This window comes from Vidua chalybeata, chromosome 1 (assembly GCF_026979565.1).
Source record: "Vidua chalybeata isolate OUT-0048 chromosome 1, bVidCha1 merged haplotype, whole genome shotgun sequence".
NCBI lineage: Eukaryota > Metazoa > Chordata > Aves > Passeriformes > Viduidae > Vidua > Vidua chalybeata.
The window spans coordinates 22,651,697-22,666,263 of NC_071530.1; the positions used below are offsets into that span (position 1 = coordinate 22,651,697).

A 14,567-nucleotide genomic window follows, 5' to 3' on the forward strand; every position below is an offset into this window, starting at 1 on the left:
ATCACCAGATTTTCCAGTCATTGTGATTTGTGTGATGATTATACATCCGTCACATGTGCTGTGTATGCCATGCAGAACTGGCAAAATATCAGTTTTTGAGACTTAGAGGGGAATAGCAATTAACCCTCCAGGTAGGAGAGAAAGACGTGAAAGAGGGATGAAAAACTGACATATTAAAAAAAGTTATTTAATTGAACTGCCAAAAGTTACCCAGGGATTTTGCAATATAGATTATTTGGATGATAAAATGATAATGGTATTTCATGCTATTACATATAAACTAATGCATATGAAGAAATTAACTGCAGCTATGCATATGTAATGGTCAGTCTAAACAAATTACATTGTTCTGGATAAGAATTGTAGGACCATGGGATGATAGTGTGAAAATAGTGATTAGGTGTTAAGCAGTACTCTGAAAAACAGGTGAACTTTCAGAAACAAATAGGAAAAGAAAGGAGAACTAAACCATAGCTGTCATGAAGTTATTGAAGGAATACTGTTTTTATAAATATATTAAATATTAAGCCTTATAAAACAGAAATTACACAGTACATGTCCTTCCTGTGCTGGGACCCCAGAGCTGGGTGCCGTGTTCCAGGTGGGGTCTCTCTCACCAGAGCAGAGCAGAGGGACAAAACCTCCCTGCCCTGCTGCCCACGCTGCTTTTGGTGCAGCCCAGGACACGTTTGGCTTTCTAGGCTGAGTGCACATGGCTGGGTCATGTCCAGCCTCTCATCCACCAGCACCCCCAGGTCCTTCTGGGCAGGGCTGCTCCCAATCCCTTCATCCCCAGCCTGTGCTGATACTGGGGGTTACCCCAGCCCAGGTGCAGCACCTTGCACTTGATCTTGTTGAACCTCATGAGATTTCTATGGGCCACTTCTCAAGCTTGTCCAGGTCCCTCTGGATGGCATCCTGTCCTTCAGGTGTGTCAACTCCACCACTCAGCTTGGTGTTATCAGCAAATTTGCTGAGGGTACACTTGATCCCTTCATCTATGTCATTAAGGAAAATATTAAATAACACTTGGGTTCCAATATGAACCCAAACCCAAAGCCTTTCATGTGAGTATCTCAAAGTGAAAATGAAGGGAAGCTAAACTAATGAAGTGCTTTCAAAGAAAATGAGAATTTTGGTGCGTGACATATTCAAACTTAAGAAAGAGATGGAGGTGAACACATCATTTTGTGTTAAGTTTAATTCATTTCTAGAAAGCTTTTTTCTCCTAGCTAAAATACTGTGGATGACTTTGAAATAGGGCATCACTGAGCTTTGTCCCTCCAGGAGATCAGCTGTAGCAATACATATAACTCAAAAATTAAACATTTTCAGGGATTCATCCCTGGGATTTATACTGGTAGATATTAAAAACTATTGTTATTTCTTTATAATTGTCTCTAAAGAAAAACTTTGTAAAGTCTCTCTCTAGTATTCATTATTAAAATTTGTGTCACAGAAATATTACTATCCTTTCCTGATTAGCGTGTTTTTGGTTGGTTTTTTTTAATTTTTTTTTTTTTTAATTGCAAACATGAGTATTGTCAGCTCTCTGGGTGTCCTGGGTTACATTGTGGGATGTAACCAAACTATGTATTCTACTCCCATGAACATTACTCCTGATGAACTGTTAATAGTGGGTTGTTTGCAACAGCTGCCCAGTGCACATCAACCCTAAGGCTGCACCTGGGTGTTTGATAAGGGAAAGAGGCAAACCCTTGGTAGCAAGGTAGTATTTCTCACAAATTGATTCAGCTGTCATAACAAAACCCAGCCTAAAGAGGTCCTCTCTGCCAAGGGACTGAAATGGCTCAATAGCCCCACTGGGCAGCTGTAACCACCTAGGCCATCAAGGACTCCCCAAAATATGCTGTGATGTATAGGATTATATCCTTCCATTGTGAAATTCCCCACTCTGGGGAGGTGCTGGGCATTCCTGCCTGAATCTGACCATATATAAACTGGGCACTTTTGGGTCTTGGGACACCGCCAAAGAAGCTAATCTGAGTATGCCCATGTCCCTGGGCTATGTGCTGGGGCTGGGCTGCAGAGCCACAGGTTTCACCACCCACTCTGACATCAGGCCTGCTTGTGGTGCCAATGACCCCGTGGATGATCATCATGCCCCGCTGGGGAAGAGAACTGTGAGGGACCAGATTAAGCAGAAGCAGACAGCAGATGATGAAGATGAGAAATTGAATAACACCAATTATGATGATTTCACTGAGAGCCTGTTCTCAAGTGGCCCCTATGAAAAAGGTGATGAGGAAACAGATGCTATTTAAGTGGCTTTGGATAAGAGGATGGATGAAGGCAGAAAAAAGAGAAGGGAACAACAAGAGGAAATAGGAAAATACCATATGGAACAACCCAAAATTCAGCAGCAGTTCTCAGATTTGAAGTGGAAGTTAGCAGAGGTTACTGAGGAGGAGTACCTGAGTATTCCAGAGGTTGGTGATGCTAGGAACAAGTGTCAGAGGAATCCTCTGTATGAGAAGCTGACTCCTGTCCTTGACATCTTCTTTGCAAAGCATTTACAGTCAGGAGAGAATCATACTTCCATAGACCCACACCAGACACAATTTGGTGGATTGAATACTTCATATCTAAGGGGAAAGAATATGCCATACCCAGGAGGAATGACACCAGGCTTGATGACACTTGAGACAGGTGAATTGGATATGAAGACTGGCTAAGCTGGGAGCACCTTGATGGATACAAGGCTAAGCCAGCTGTCAGACTCTGTGAGTGGCCAGACTGTAGTGGACCTGAAAGGGTATTTGACAGACTTGAATTCAATGATTCCCACGCATGGAGGAGATATTGATGATATGAAAAACGCCTGTTTATTCCTGAAACCTGTCCAAGAGACCAATCCATGAACCCAACTGGAGATCACTGGCAAACTCCAGGTGGCTTGAAACCACATCTTGAAAGGAACAGAGATGTGCCGTAAGACTGAAGATATTTGGTTGGAAGCTGCTCAGCTTCAGCCTGGAGATACAGCCAAGGTTGTTGTGGCCCAGGCTGTCCAGCACCTTCCACAGTCATTCTGGATTTATATCAGAGCAGCAGAGCTGGATATGGATATCTGTGCCAAGAAATGTGTCCTTGGGAAAGCCCTTGGGCATGTTCCAAACTCGGTGCATTTGCGGAAAACAGCCATGGAGCTGGAGCAACCTCAGGATGCCAGGGTCATGCTGAGCAGGACTGTGGAGTCCTGTCCAACCAGTGCTGAACCATGGCTGGCACTGGCAAGTCTGGAGACATGCGAGAATGCTCATAAAGTCCTTAACAAAGCCCAGGGGAATATTCGGATGGATTGTCACTTCTGGATTACTGCTGCCAAACTGGAGTAAACCAATGGAAACACCCAGAGGGTGAAGAAAATCACTGACAGAGCCATCACATCTCAGGTGTAACAGTGTGGAACTCAACAGGGAATACCAGATACAAGATGCCGAGCAATGTGATAAAGCTGGAAGTGTATCCACATGCCAGGCATTCATGCGAGCTGTGATTGGGATTGGGTTCGAAGAAGAAGATAAAAAACAACCTGGATGGAAATGCAAACAGTTAAGTTGCTCATAGTGCTCTGGAGCATGCCTGAGCCATTTATGCCTATTCCTTGCATTTTTCCTGAGCAAGAAGAACGTGTGGCTGCAAGCAGCCTACTTTGAAAAGAACCATGGATCCAGAGAATCCTTGGAGGCTCTTTTGCAGAGAGCTGTTGCTCACTGTCCCAAAGCAGAAGTGCTATGGCTCATGAGAGCTAAATCAAAGTGGCCGGCAGGAGATGTGCCAGCAGCCAGAAGCATCTTGGCCCTGGTTTTCCAGGGCAACCCCAACAGTGAGGACATCTGGCTGGCTGCCATGAAGCTTGAGTCAGAGAACAATGAATATGAAAGAGCAGGGAGACAAAGGCTCACAGCAGTGCCCCCACAGCAAGGGTCTCCATGAAATTTGTGAGGTTGGGATGGGTGCTTGGGAATACTGCTGCAGTCCAGGAGCTCTGTGAGGAAGCCTTGAAGCACTATGAGGACTTCCCCAAACTGTGGGTTAAGAAAGGACAAATTGAGGAACAAAAAGAGCTCGTAGAGAAAGCATGGGAGGCTTTGTAATACAAACTGTATATGGAATCATCGCTAAACCCACAAAATGCCTTATTTGTCTTATAAGTTGCAAAACTAATTGGCACTGTGTTGCATTGTATTTTGTTTCAGACAGTGACTTTTTAAGTGAAGTTCCACCATACCAGATAATGCATCTGGTATAGTGCAACTATTGGTATTGCAAAGCAAGTTTAACAGCATATTGTACTTGGAATAACATGTGCATTCCATTGTGCATTGTCGTGCATTCCATTGTGCAATATTACCACTGCTTCACTTGCCATCTTAAGATAAAAATTATTTTCTTTGCATTCAATGCATTTGTATCATTGCTGGATTGTTTTATTAAGGTCATGTCTTCTTGTACTCTATGTATTCTAACTCAAACTAAACTCAAAATTCTCAATTTAAGGAAGGGGGTCATATTTTAGGTCACCTGTGATAGCAAGGATATGAACTGGGGTTGGACAGGTGTTCATCCAGCACTCAGTTTCTGGACACAACTTCTTAAGTGTCTTGTTAAATAATTTCTTCATGAAATATTATCAGTTTCTTTTGAAGTGGCTAGCTAGATGTCTAAATGACTCTCACGAGTGAGTAAAATTTCAAAAGTGTTCATTTTTTCCTTGTATATTGAGTCTACAGTTGTCAAAATGGAAGAGTTTGTGTTGAGAAGCAGTGGCTCTCCTTAGCCGTGCATTTTCTTCTATGAGGAGAAAATGGGCTCATATGGATATATGAAACTTTTACAAATTACTGCATTTGCTTATTACTTCTTGGAGAGGAGGGAAGTGTTAGCTGCCTTTCTTCCTTGCTCCCTGTCTCCCCTCCTCTCAGATGACTCAGTGTAGACTAATGGAACTGGGATATTACTTTCAAGTTCATTTTACTAATGTGTAGTATGACCACACAGAACAGAAGTAACTACTGGCATTTTTTTTACTATGCCATATTACTAAATGATGGTTTGCATTTTTAGTTAATTGACCATCAGAGCTGTGACATTGTGTAATTTCTCTGGTTTAAGTGTAGCAATTTTCTATCATCTTGAAAAGCTCCAAAGATACCTCCTTACAGGTGAAGAACTGCTCCCAGGTGCTACATAGCATTTTGCAGTCTGCCCTGGGATGAAAGTGTTGGCAGGACTTAAAGTACTGATAATGTGAAACTTGTACTTGCAGTTGGCTTCCAGGGAGAGTTTTAAAATCTAAATTGAACTCCATAGTTATTTGACTTTTTTTTTTAGTTATTGTATTGAAACTTTTTTTAGATTAGTTACTCTCCCCCCCTCCCTTGGAAGAAACCCAGTCCCATGCTACAGGGGTCTTTGTGTGTTCCATCAACTCCATTCTTAATTCTAGATAGCCTTTGCCTTCCAGCCAGGTTCCCCAACCCTCTCTGTGGTACCACAGGCAGCAGCAGAGCACATATTTGTGCTCTAGCCATGTTCAACTACAGTCTACAAATGGTGTTGGGAGTAGGGCAAGGGATGGGGCTAGCAGAGGAGAAGGAGGGGGATAAGAATAGTAAAAATGCTGGGAAGCCTGCATGGATGAACAAAGACTTCCTAACAAGAGTCAAATGTAGAAAGGAATTATATAGAAGGTGGAATTGAGAACAAGTAATGGGGAAGGAATACAGATGTGTCTTCCAAGAATGTACTTACAAAAGACAAAGCCCACCTGGAACTGGATCTTTTGAGGAAGGTCAAAAACAAAGGCAACAAGAAGAGCTTTAATGCAATAAATAGATTTTTTAAAAAAAAATTTCAGTACAGCAAAAATAATTAACTTTTAATTATGGGAGGTTTGTGTTAGTTGTATCTCACTGCAGAAAGGCCCTGCAGAGAGAGATTTAGACAAAGTAAGACCCCTTGGCAATGATCAACTGTATGAAGTTTAACAAGGGTGAGTGCCAGGTTTTGCATCTGGAGAGGGTCAGTCAAGTATGGACAGACTGGAGAATGACTGGAAAGCAGCCCTGCAGGAATGGACACAAATGTCTCTTGGCACATATTGGTCTCTACAGGGGCTTACTCACTATCTTATTTTTTCTTTTTCCTGAGCATCCTTCTGTCCTGTTCTCCCTCAGCCTCAGACAAATTTATTGTTGACAGAATAAGGCCAAAATTGTAAACATTGTGAAAGTATTTTCTCATAATTTCAACTGGAAACTCTTATTCATGTTTTCTTCTGGGCCTCACACTTGAAAGAGAGGAGAAGAAAATTTTGTCCAAGAGAGTGGAAGTCATGTTTTTTCAGGAGATCTGAAGCCACCTGTCTGGTTAGAAACCAAGTTGACAAACTGAGAAGTCTGGAGATGCCCGTGTGACTAAGGTTGGGAAAAGGAGGGGAAAAGAAAACAACTACTACATAATTTTGGAATCGTCTTATAGAATTTGTTTACGCCATTCAGTTTTATATGTTACTGGAGCCACTGATGCTAGCTTCAGGTATGAGTAAGTATGTCAACATGTGTAAGTCTTGGTGATGATGGCAGGACCTGAGCAAATGAGTTGAGTTTGAGCACACTCTGCTTTCTTCAGAGCGGAACTCTACAGGGGAGCCCATTTCCTTCTGTGATGGTTCTGTGATGAGGGTCACTGGAGCTGCCCGGGGTGGAGCCCGGGCTGTGTTTTGCCTGCTAATTCATTTTACCTCATCATTACATAAAAATGAAAAATATTTCGGGATGTTGAAGATCTCAGCTGAGCTGCATGCTTCTCCTCCTGAGGGTTTCACTGATGTACACATTACTATTCCCTGTCCTAGTATAGTCTGTCCAGTGCTCCCCCAGCCCCAGGAGATTTCTGGGGAGCCAGGAGCCATCTGAAGCACATGCCAGCAGGGGTTGCTCTAGGAGTAGGAGATGGAGAAGATGCACTGCTTCCTTTTTGGAGAAGCCCTCCCTGAGGGTTTACCCTCTCTGAGGGTTTACTCCTGCTGCCCTCTTTTCCCTCCTACCACACTCAAGCTTTCTTGGGCTGAGTAGTGGATTCCCAGCATCGAGTAGGTGTCTATTGCTTACTCACAGCTTTGTGTATTTTGTGCATTCATAAATTAAATACTAAGTTTCATCCTAAAAATGCTGAAACTAACTTGAGAGTTCATATTTTGACTGAATAAATTTTAAATACTTTTTAATATTTATTGCTTATGTAAAAGTGGATAGTGGTATTCATCATACTTGTTTCCAGGGGCCCATAGATTATTTCTATAATGTCATTTTGTCACTCTAGAACTTGCTGGTATCTTTCAGGGCTGGGACAAAATTGAATTGGGACTGATTAGTTTCATCCTTTTATTGAATGTTGAGTTTTCCCCCTTAATTCCTGTGAAATCACCATTAGCTATTTTGGCTGCAGTTCTGTGTTGGGTTGAGGCAGTGCTACACTGTAAATCAATATCTTTTCAAAAAGACTGCTGTAAATTGCCTAGATAGCATATGCATGGTTACTTTGGCTGCAATGCTGCTGCAGAGCCTGGATACTCTGCCTTTCTGGGAACTCCACAGGCAAGTCCATCATATATTAAAAAAAAAAATCTTTTTAGAAAGAGCATAGTATTGCTGATGAAATTTAGACAGAGAAATATTGTACCCTCGGTGCTCATCTGTACCTTTTATATTCTGCTCCACTGGGATTACCCTGTCTTGAGGGATTTCTTTGTTTGCTGCTTTAGATTTCCCCCTTTCTTAGCTTAGTACAGCCGTACCATTTCAGCTTGCTAGTGCAGAAAGATGTTGTGAATTCAGTTGCTGAATGAGCCCGGCCTGACTGCAAACACTAACATTGCTAGAGAGATGCCAAGGAGTTGCAGGTGAATCTGACGTGATCTAGGCAACAGCAAAACGGTAAGATGGGGCTTGTTTAACTCTCTGGGATTAATTGGGTGCTGGGGTTTCTTGTTTCAACCTGAAGCCTAGTTATCACATGCTTCTAACTTGAGCAGGATTCATTCTGTGCATGTCAGGGTGGGTTTTCTCGGGAATGCTTAACATCCAGGCAGAGGGAGGCGGTGGGAAGCTGGGAACGCCACATGAGACCTCTCGGCAGCCACCCTGGTGAGATTCCCCAGCAGTGCTGCCTGCGGTTTGTAAATACCAGGGAAAAGGTAGGGGAAGGCTTAAAAGCAATGCTTTTCTCGGTACAGCTTTGTATCTCTCTCTCTGGCAGCCTTATTTATAATTGTATTAAGAGGATAGTATGGGCAATTTTTCCCGATACATGCTTGGCTGAACGCCCTCTGGGATGAGTGAGTGAAGGACGTGATCAGCCACTTCTTCATCTCTGCTAACAAGTCTGTGCATCTTGCTATATCTGAATAAATGTCTGTAACAGTTACAGATTTGCTGGGTGGTAGAAGATAAAATTAAAATGATCCTTTATAGAAACATACTATTTCATGGATGTCAGAATATTGTTTTGCCTTGTTAACCTCTGTCATGATTTTATTCCTCTTGCACGTTGTCTTTATTTAATATAACAAAAAGTGAGGTAGTCTTTTTAGGTAGTCATTCTTGAATGCTTATGTAGGAGTGTGTTGACAGCGGTTTGGATCTTAGTGGAATATTTCAACATATGAAAGCTTAGAGCAGCAGAATGTTCAGGGAAAGAGAGGAAGAAAAGCGCAGCAGTTACCATTAGTACAAGACAGAAAGATTAAATTGTGGCCATAGTATGGAATTATTTTAATTATTTCTGATGACTTAACTGACAGCTAGTGTGTTTCAGTTGTAGATCAAGCCATAGAAAACTAACTCTCAACAGAAATCCATTGGAGCTAAACAAAAAAATAGTATTTCACCATATGTTCTACTATTTAAAGGAAATGAACTGTGGTAGTAACGGTAGAGTGATGAGAGATGGGTTTTGAGATGGGTTTTGCTATTACTAGTTAAGGACAAAAGCAAAGGGGCTTTTTTCTAGAGGAGAATGCTTATCTTTATGCAGCATGTGAATTATACTCCAAGAAGAGATCAGTTGTATATCAGTGTGGGATCAAATAACTAGTTTGACAGGGATTCATGTTTTCTTTTTCTGTACTTGCCAATTAAAGGGTTCTTCTTCTTTGTCACTGAATATGATTAAAGGGTAAAGATTCAGTCCTACATCAATTATTTTATGAAGATTTCATTATTATTTTGCTGGAGTTCCTTCTTTAAAAATGCTGTATATACTGTGATGTAAGTGATGTGAGGTGGTCAGTTTCACACTATATGCAACCTTAATATACACAGTTTTTTATCAGAAAGTAGAGATGCCTTTGTTGTTGTTGAGAATTACCCATAATGTTTCTATTGAAAGAGTTATTTCAGTTGTATTTTTTTTTATTATTTTTGGAAGTTTTCCTTTGCTTGTATTGTCATACCTATTTATAAATTTCAAACTATTGTTTAATGCATAGAGGTAATCCAACCACTTGTGTTTGCCCACATATTGTACAACGAATGCAAGTCCAGGCATGAGGGATTTTTTTACAGCAAATTTTAAATTGTATTTTTCTCATAGTGTTATCTTTTCATCTACTTATATATGTGAAATTTGTTGCTTCCATCATCTTTCTAGCTCCAAGTGTTTCTTCTCCCCAAGCCTGAAGTCATCTTTGCTTGCTGTGTTACTACTGTCTCTGAGTTCTTGTGTTTTCATTTTCTGATCTTAAGAAAAGAAAAATATTTTGGACATATTTTATTGATAAATAATATTCCTGGTAGTAATACTTAGTTAAACACAGATCCCAAATTAACTAGCTGGAAAACTGAACTTAAAATGTGCAAAATGTGGCCAAAACTTAAGAGCACAGATGGGAAAGGGAAGAAATACATAGTTTAATAGGCAGTTATTGCCAAGTGCTCTGTGAATATAAAGATCTTTGTGTGAATCAGTTTTGTAGTGAGGCTGGGGTCTGTCACAGCAGGAAATAAGGGATTACCTGAGGAGTGAGTGTTTGCCATAGTCTCCTTAGTGACCCTGACTCCAGGAAGAAAGAAATTCAAGGAGTTATAGCTGAGCAGGCAAAATATCATCAAGATCTCATCTAAGTGCAAGGTTGGCCAGCCATTGATGTCCTATAGCAAAATGGCCACCTGTAAGTTTTTCCCCCCCCTTTATTTTTGTTATTTTGCTGTGTAAATCTTAAACAAAACCAGTACTGAAAATCTCTAAAACCAAATCTGCTCGAACAGGTTTTGACATTTTCCCCTGGCACTGTTAGCACTGGTGGGCTGTTTGGAGGGTTGAGCTCTGAGCAGCTGCTCTGTCTGTCTCAGACAGGCAGTTCTTTTTTCTCCCAGAGCCCCCACTGATGAGAACACGGGTAGAGCCATGAAGGGGCTGTGATTAGGCTGAAGAGCAATGGTGCCTGGCTGGTCCCACAGGGCAGCTCTGCTGGGCTCCAGCTGTGGAGGAAAGGGGTGAGGGATTATTTTTGTATTTAAGGGAAATCTTTGAACAGTGCCAGCTTCCACTGGGCATTTGCCCCTGCAGATTTTAGTAGCTGCCCTGGGTGGGTCTTTGGGGTCATCAGGAGTTTGCTGGAGTGAAAGTGTGTGTGAGTACTCAGCCTGGGGCGGGTGAGAATTTGGGGCATCACGTTCGGCAACTTCGGTATAGAAGTGAGTGCAGATGTGCCCCTTAAAGGTCACAGGAACTGCTGAGCAGATCCTGGCAGCTCTGTTGGGGTTATTTCCCTTTGAAGTCCCAGAAAGGCAAAAAACCTCAGCTGTCAGGGACTGCTGGGCACTGTTTGTAAACTGGGTTTGACAATACCAGCGTTAAAATGTTCCTAAGTGTTTCAGGTATTGCTACAATGATAATTACAGTTTACAATCCCTATTGAAATGAATAGGACTATCCTAGCAAATATTACCTGAAGCAACGGAGAGCCTGTGCAATATCAGTTCTCCAAAACCTGTTTCTGAGCTAAACAAAAGACTAGCTGGTGTTCTTAGTTTGGGAAGAAAAGGTTAATTACTATTTTTTGAATTTCAGTTCTCTTAGATATACTGGCTTCCAGAATCTTTGATGAAGCTTTTTTTCTGCTACCAGTTTAGGAAGGAATGTACTGATCATGTTAAGAATCTGACCCTTAAGGACTTTATTTTTCTTAATACTGTTATTATAATGTTAATGTCAGGACAAATTCTCCCAACAGCAGCTCCATCAGTCCTTAACTGCTCCTTCCACCTACACGGTGACTTCTGTGTTTTGGTGTGGTTCAGTAAATACCTTTCCATGACTGCTTTTTACTTTTGACATAAGTGTATTGTATATTGTCAGAATCATTGATTATATGCATCTCTTTGATGTGTGGCATATTTTTCACTGACATATTTAATTCCACTCCGTAATATAAACCTACACATATTTCTGGATTTAGCAGTTTAGCAAAAAGCAAGCAGTGAAAGAGTAATTTAACATAGAACTGAATGTTGAATTCAGGGGGGTGATTTTGTATTATCAATCCCATAAATACATCATTTTGCCTTTGTTGAAGTAACTTTTGGGTTTTTTCTCCATTGCTGGTGATCTTGCTTTTTTGTTTATCATATTTCTGAGTAGATGGGCTCCTCTGAAGTTGCTGTATCAGTTCTGGACTGGCCTGCAGAGGTCAGGAAAAATGCAGTTTTATCTTTTAGTTGTCTTTGTTTTGGTGTGCTAGTCAGAAATGATGTGAAAAGTGTGAGTGGAGATTTTTCTTTTGTTTTGCAAATATTTGTAGGATTTATTGTTGGAATTTTTGTACAATAAGTCTAGAGCCGAACTTGCTATCTCATCCTGCTTACTAGTTCTGTTGCAGCTTCTGACTGAAAAATAACTTGACAAACTTAAGCTAGATGTTATATAAATGTAAAATAACCTAAGCTAGTAACATATATCATATCAGCAAGCTTTTGATCCAGTCTGTATTGTTCTATCCAGGAAACTGAATGGAATTTATGTCAGTTATATTTCAGTTTTGCTGTCTTGATGTTTGTAATTTTATATTAAATTGTATACAACTTACCTGAAGAGGAAAATACCATATGTTGCCAAGTGAGCAGTGGGAAAGTAAAACCACAAGGAAAAAGCATAATGTCTATTTATATATTGTGAAAGCTTAGCTTCACTTAATTAATTTCTGATGCTTTTCAGTCTACAGGCTTAGAGCGTTTGAATATGTCCTTCTCCATTTTATTAAATCTTTGTGTAAGTACACAGGAAATATATTTAAACCATTAGAGAGTATTTGTAAAATAAGTTTGCCCAGACTTCCCTGTAAATAATGGGGGTTTTAATGAACAATCTGGTTCTGATGTTAAATATTGGCTATAGAAATTTTATTTTAATGTAATGCAGAAGAGTTGTCTTGAAAAGTTCTACAGTTTAATAATGGAGTGGTTGGTTTTGCTGCTGCCTAGGAAAGTGGTGGAACCAGCCCCCTAACTTTCAAGTTTGCAAGGAACTTTCTGTGTCTGGCAAAGTAGTCCATATACATAAAATTATATAATTATAAAAAGTGATTGTACTGGTGGTAGGCAGCTGTGCAGGGTAAGTTATGCAAAATATCTACAATCACTCTCAGTTTTGTGACAATTTTGCCATGAGAAGATTAATGTACTGTAAGGTTGGAGGACTTCTTACACTGATGTTCTAATGATAGATGTGATTTTTGACCAATTTGATTCTCAAAATTTGTTGCTTGTTGAAAGTGATTCATGATGAACTCACAGCTTTGGAGGTGCAAATTGCCACCAACTGCAGAAGGCTTGGCTGCTTTGTACTGTTACAGCTTATTCTTTAAAATTCATTTGAACAGAGTCATAAGTCTACTATAGTGTGTTTTGGCTTGAACACATCAAAGAAGCAGCAGTGATTTTCACTTCTCTGTTGGAATACATAGGTTTTTTTTTTTTTTTTTTAATAAGCATTATCTCTATGCTGTTCATAGAATTCTCATTATAAAATTGTAGCCATCCTTCTTATGATGAGCTCTTCTCAGTATAAGCTTGCAACCTCTCCATTTTAAGTTTTATACATCTTGGCAAGAAAAGATATACTGGAGTGTTCTTCATATTTTGAGTGACTTAATAGGCTATAATTTTCAATTATACTCCTGACTAAATTCTGAATTCTAGGATATGGCATATTTTCCAGTGTAGCAGATTATGCACTGAAAAGCAAGTTTCATTATGCTCCCTTACACCTTTTTGCTTTGAAAGTTATTGTGCTGCTGCAAGTCTGGCAAACCTGTGGTAGCTGCTAGAAAATTCCTTTGAGACTTTCCATTCAAGTTTTATAGAATTCTGTAACCAGGTCATTTGTCTGAGGGAAAAAAACCAGAAAGAACAAGTTAAAAAATAGAAGTCAGGTGTATATGAAATCCAAACACAGATGAGGACTGTTCATTTAATTATTTGTGAAACTGGGTTTTTCACCCTTGTCTGAACTTTCAAACTTCCATGAAAGAAAGCAATGGCAGAAAGGTCATGGATGGCTGTTACTAAGATTTCAGGGAGACTGAGCTGGAATTTAGATTATTCAGATCTTGGAAGATTCCTTGCACAAGAGAATAATGACAAAGTTGAAGCTCTTTTTCTGCCTCTACCTTTATAGTGTCCTGATTTGATAGAGGATACTTTGTCAAATTCAGTGGTTTGGAAGATAATATGTAGAGGAGCAGATCTAGAAACGCTCAGAGAGCTTGTCTTTCCTTGTGACATTCATCTGCCTTGGAAGCTGCATTTCTCAACCTGTTGACCTCAGGGATGAAGCAAGTAAGAGCAGGAGAGATTTCTTTCTTGGTGCTAAAATGAAACTTTGAAATGCATTAGCAGAATGAACCAAGCAACTCTCATTACCTAGTTTATTGTCTGGCTTTTGCTAAAGATAGTTAAAAAGGAAAAGAAAGGAAGAAAAAAGAAGAAAACAGGGAAAGGAATGAAGTAAGTAGATTTTTTTTTTTAATGAAGGACATGGTCTGAAGGAAAAAGAGCCAAACTAGTTTACCATTCTAGTTTTGAATTATTTCTTGCAAAGCACTTTTAAAACATCTGCTGAAGCTAATGTGAGAGTGGCATTGATTTGTTAATGACCATGCAACATGTGTGCTGCTTCATTGCAATGAAGGTTGTCACCACACCAGACAAAAAATGGCTGCAAACCTTTCCACCTGCAAATGTGTATATTTCACAAAGATGATTACATGACCTATCTCCTTTGTCTTTTAATTTAAAAAGTGCTCTTCAGCATTTATGTGAAGAGCATATATGTGAAAGGTCTGAGTATTTTGGCTTAAGTCTTATACTGTCAGTTGCATGACCAGATCTCACCAACAGCAGTGTTTTTGTTGCAGTCCCTTGTAAGAGGACATTTCTTTTTAGTTTCAGTCTGATGTACTTGATGATAACTGTGAAAGAATCAAGAGGCTTGCTAGGGATAGGCAAAGCAGCCTAAAGGAACCTAGGGTAGAATCTATT

General features: G+C 40.1%; 1 protein-coding gene and 1 pseudogene across 2 annotated transcripts in view; both read left to right on the top strand.

The window, feature by feature from the left end:
- The window catches only part of CDK14 (cyclin dependent kinase 14), a 318,431-nt gene that overhangs the window by 57,978 nt on the left and 245,886 nt on the right, over window positions 1-14,567 (top strand). The window lies entirely within an intron of this gene.
- On the top strand, window positions 2,010-5,813 carry LOC128784137 (pre-mRNA-processing factor 6-like; annotated as a pseudogene).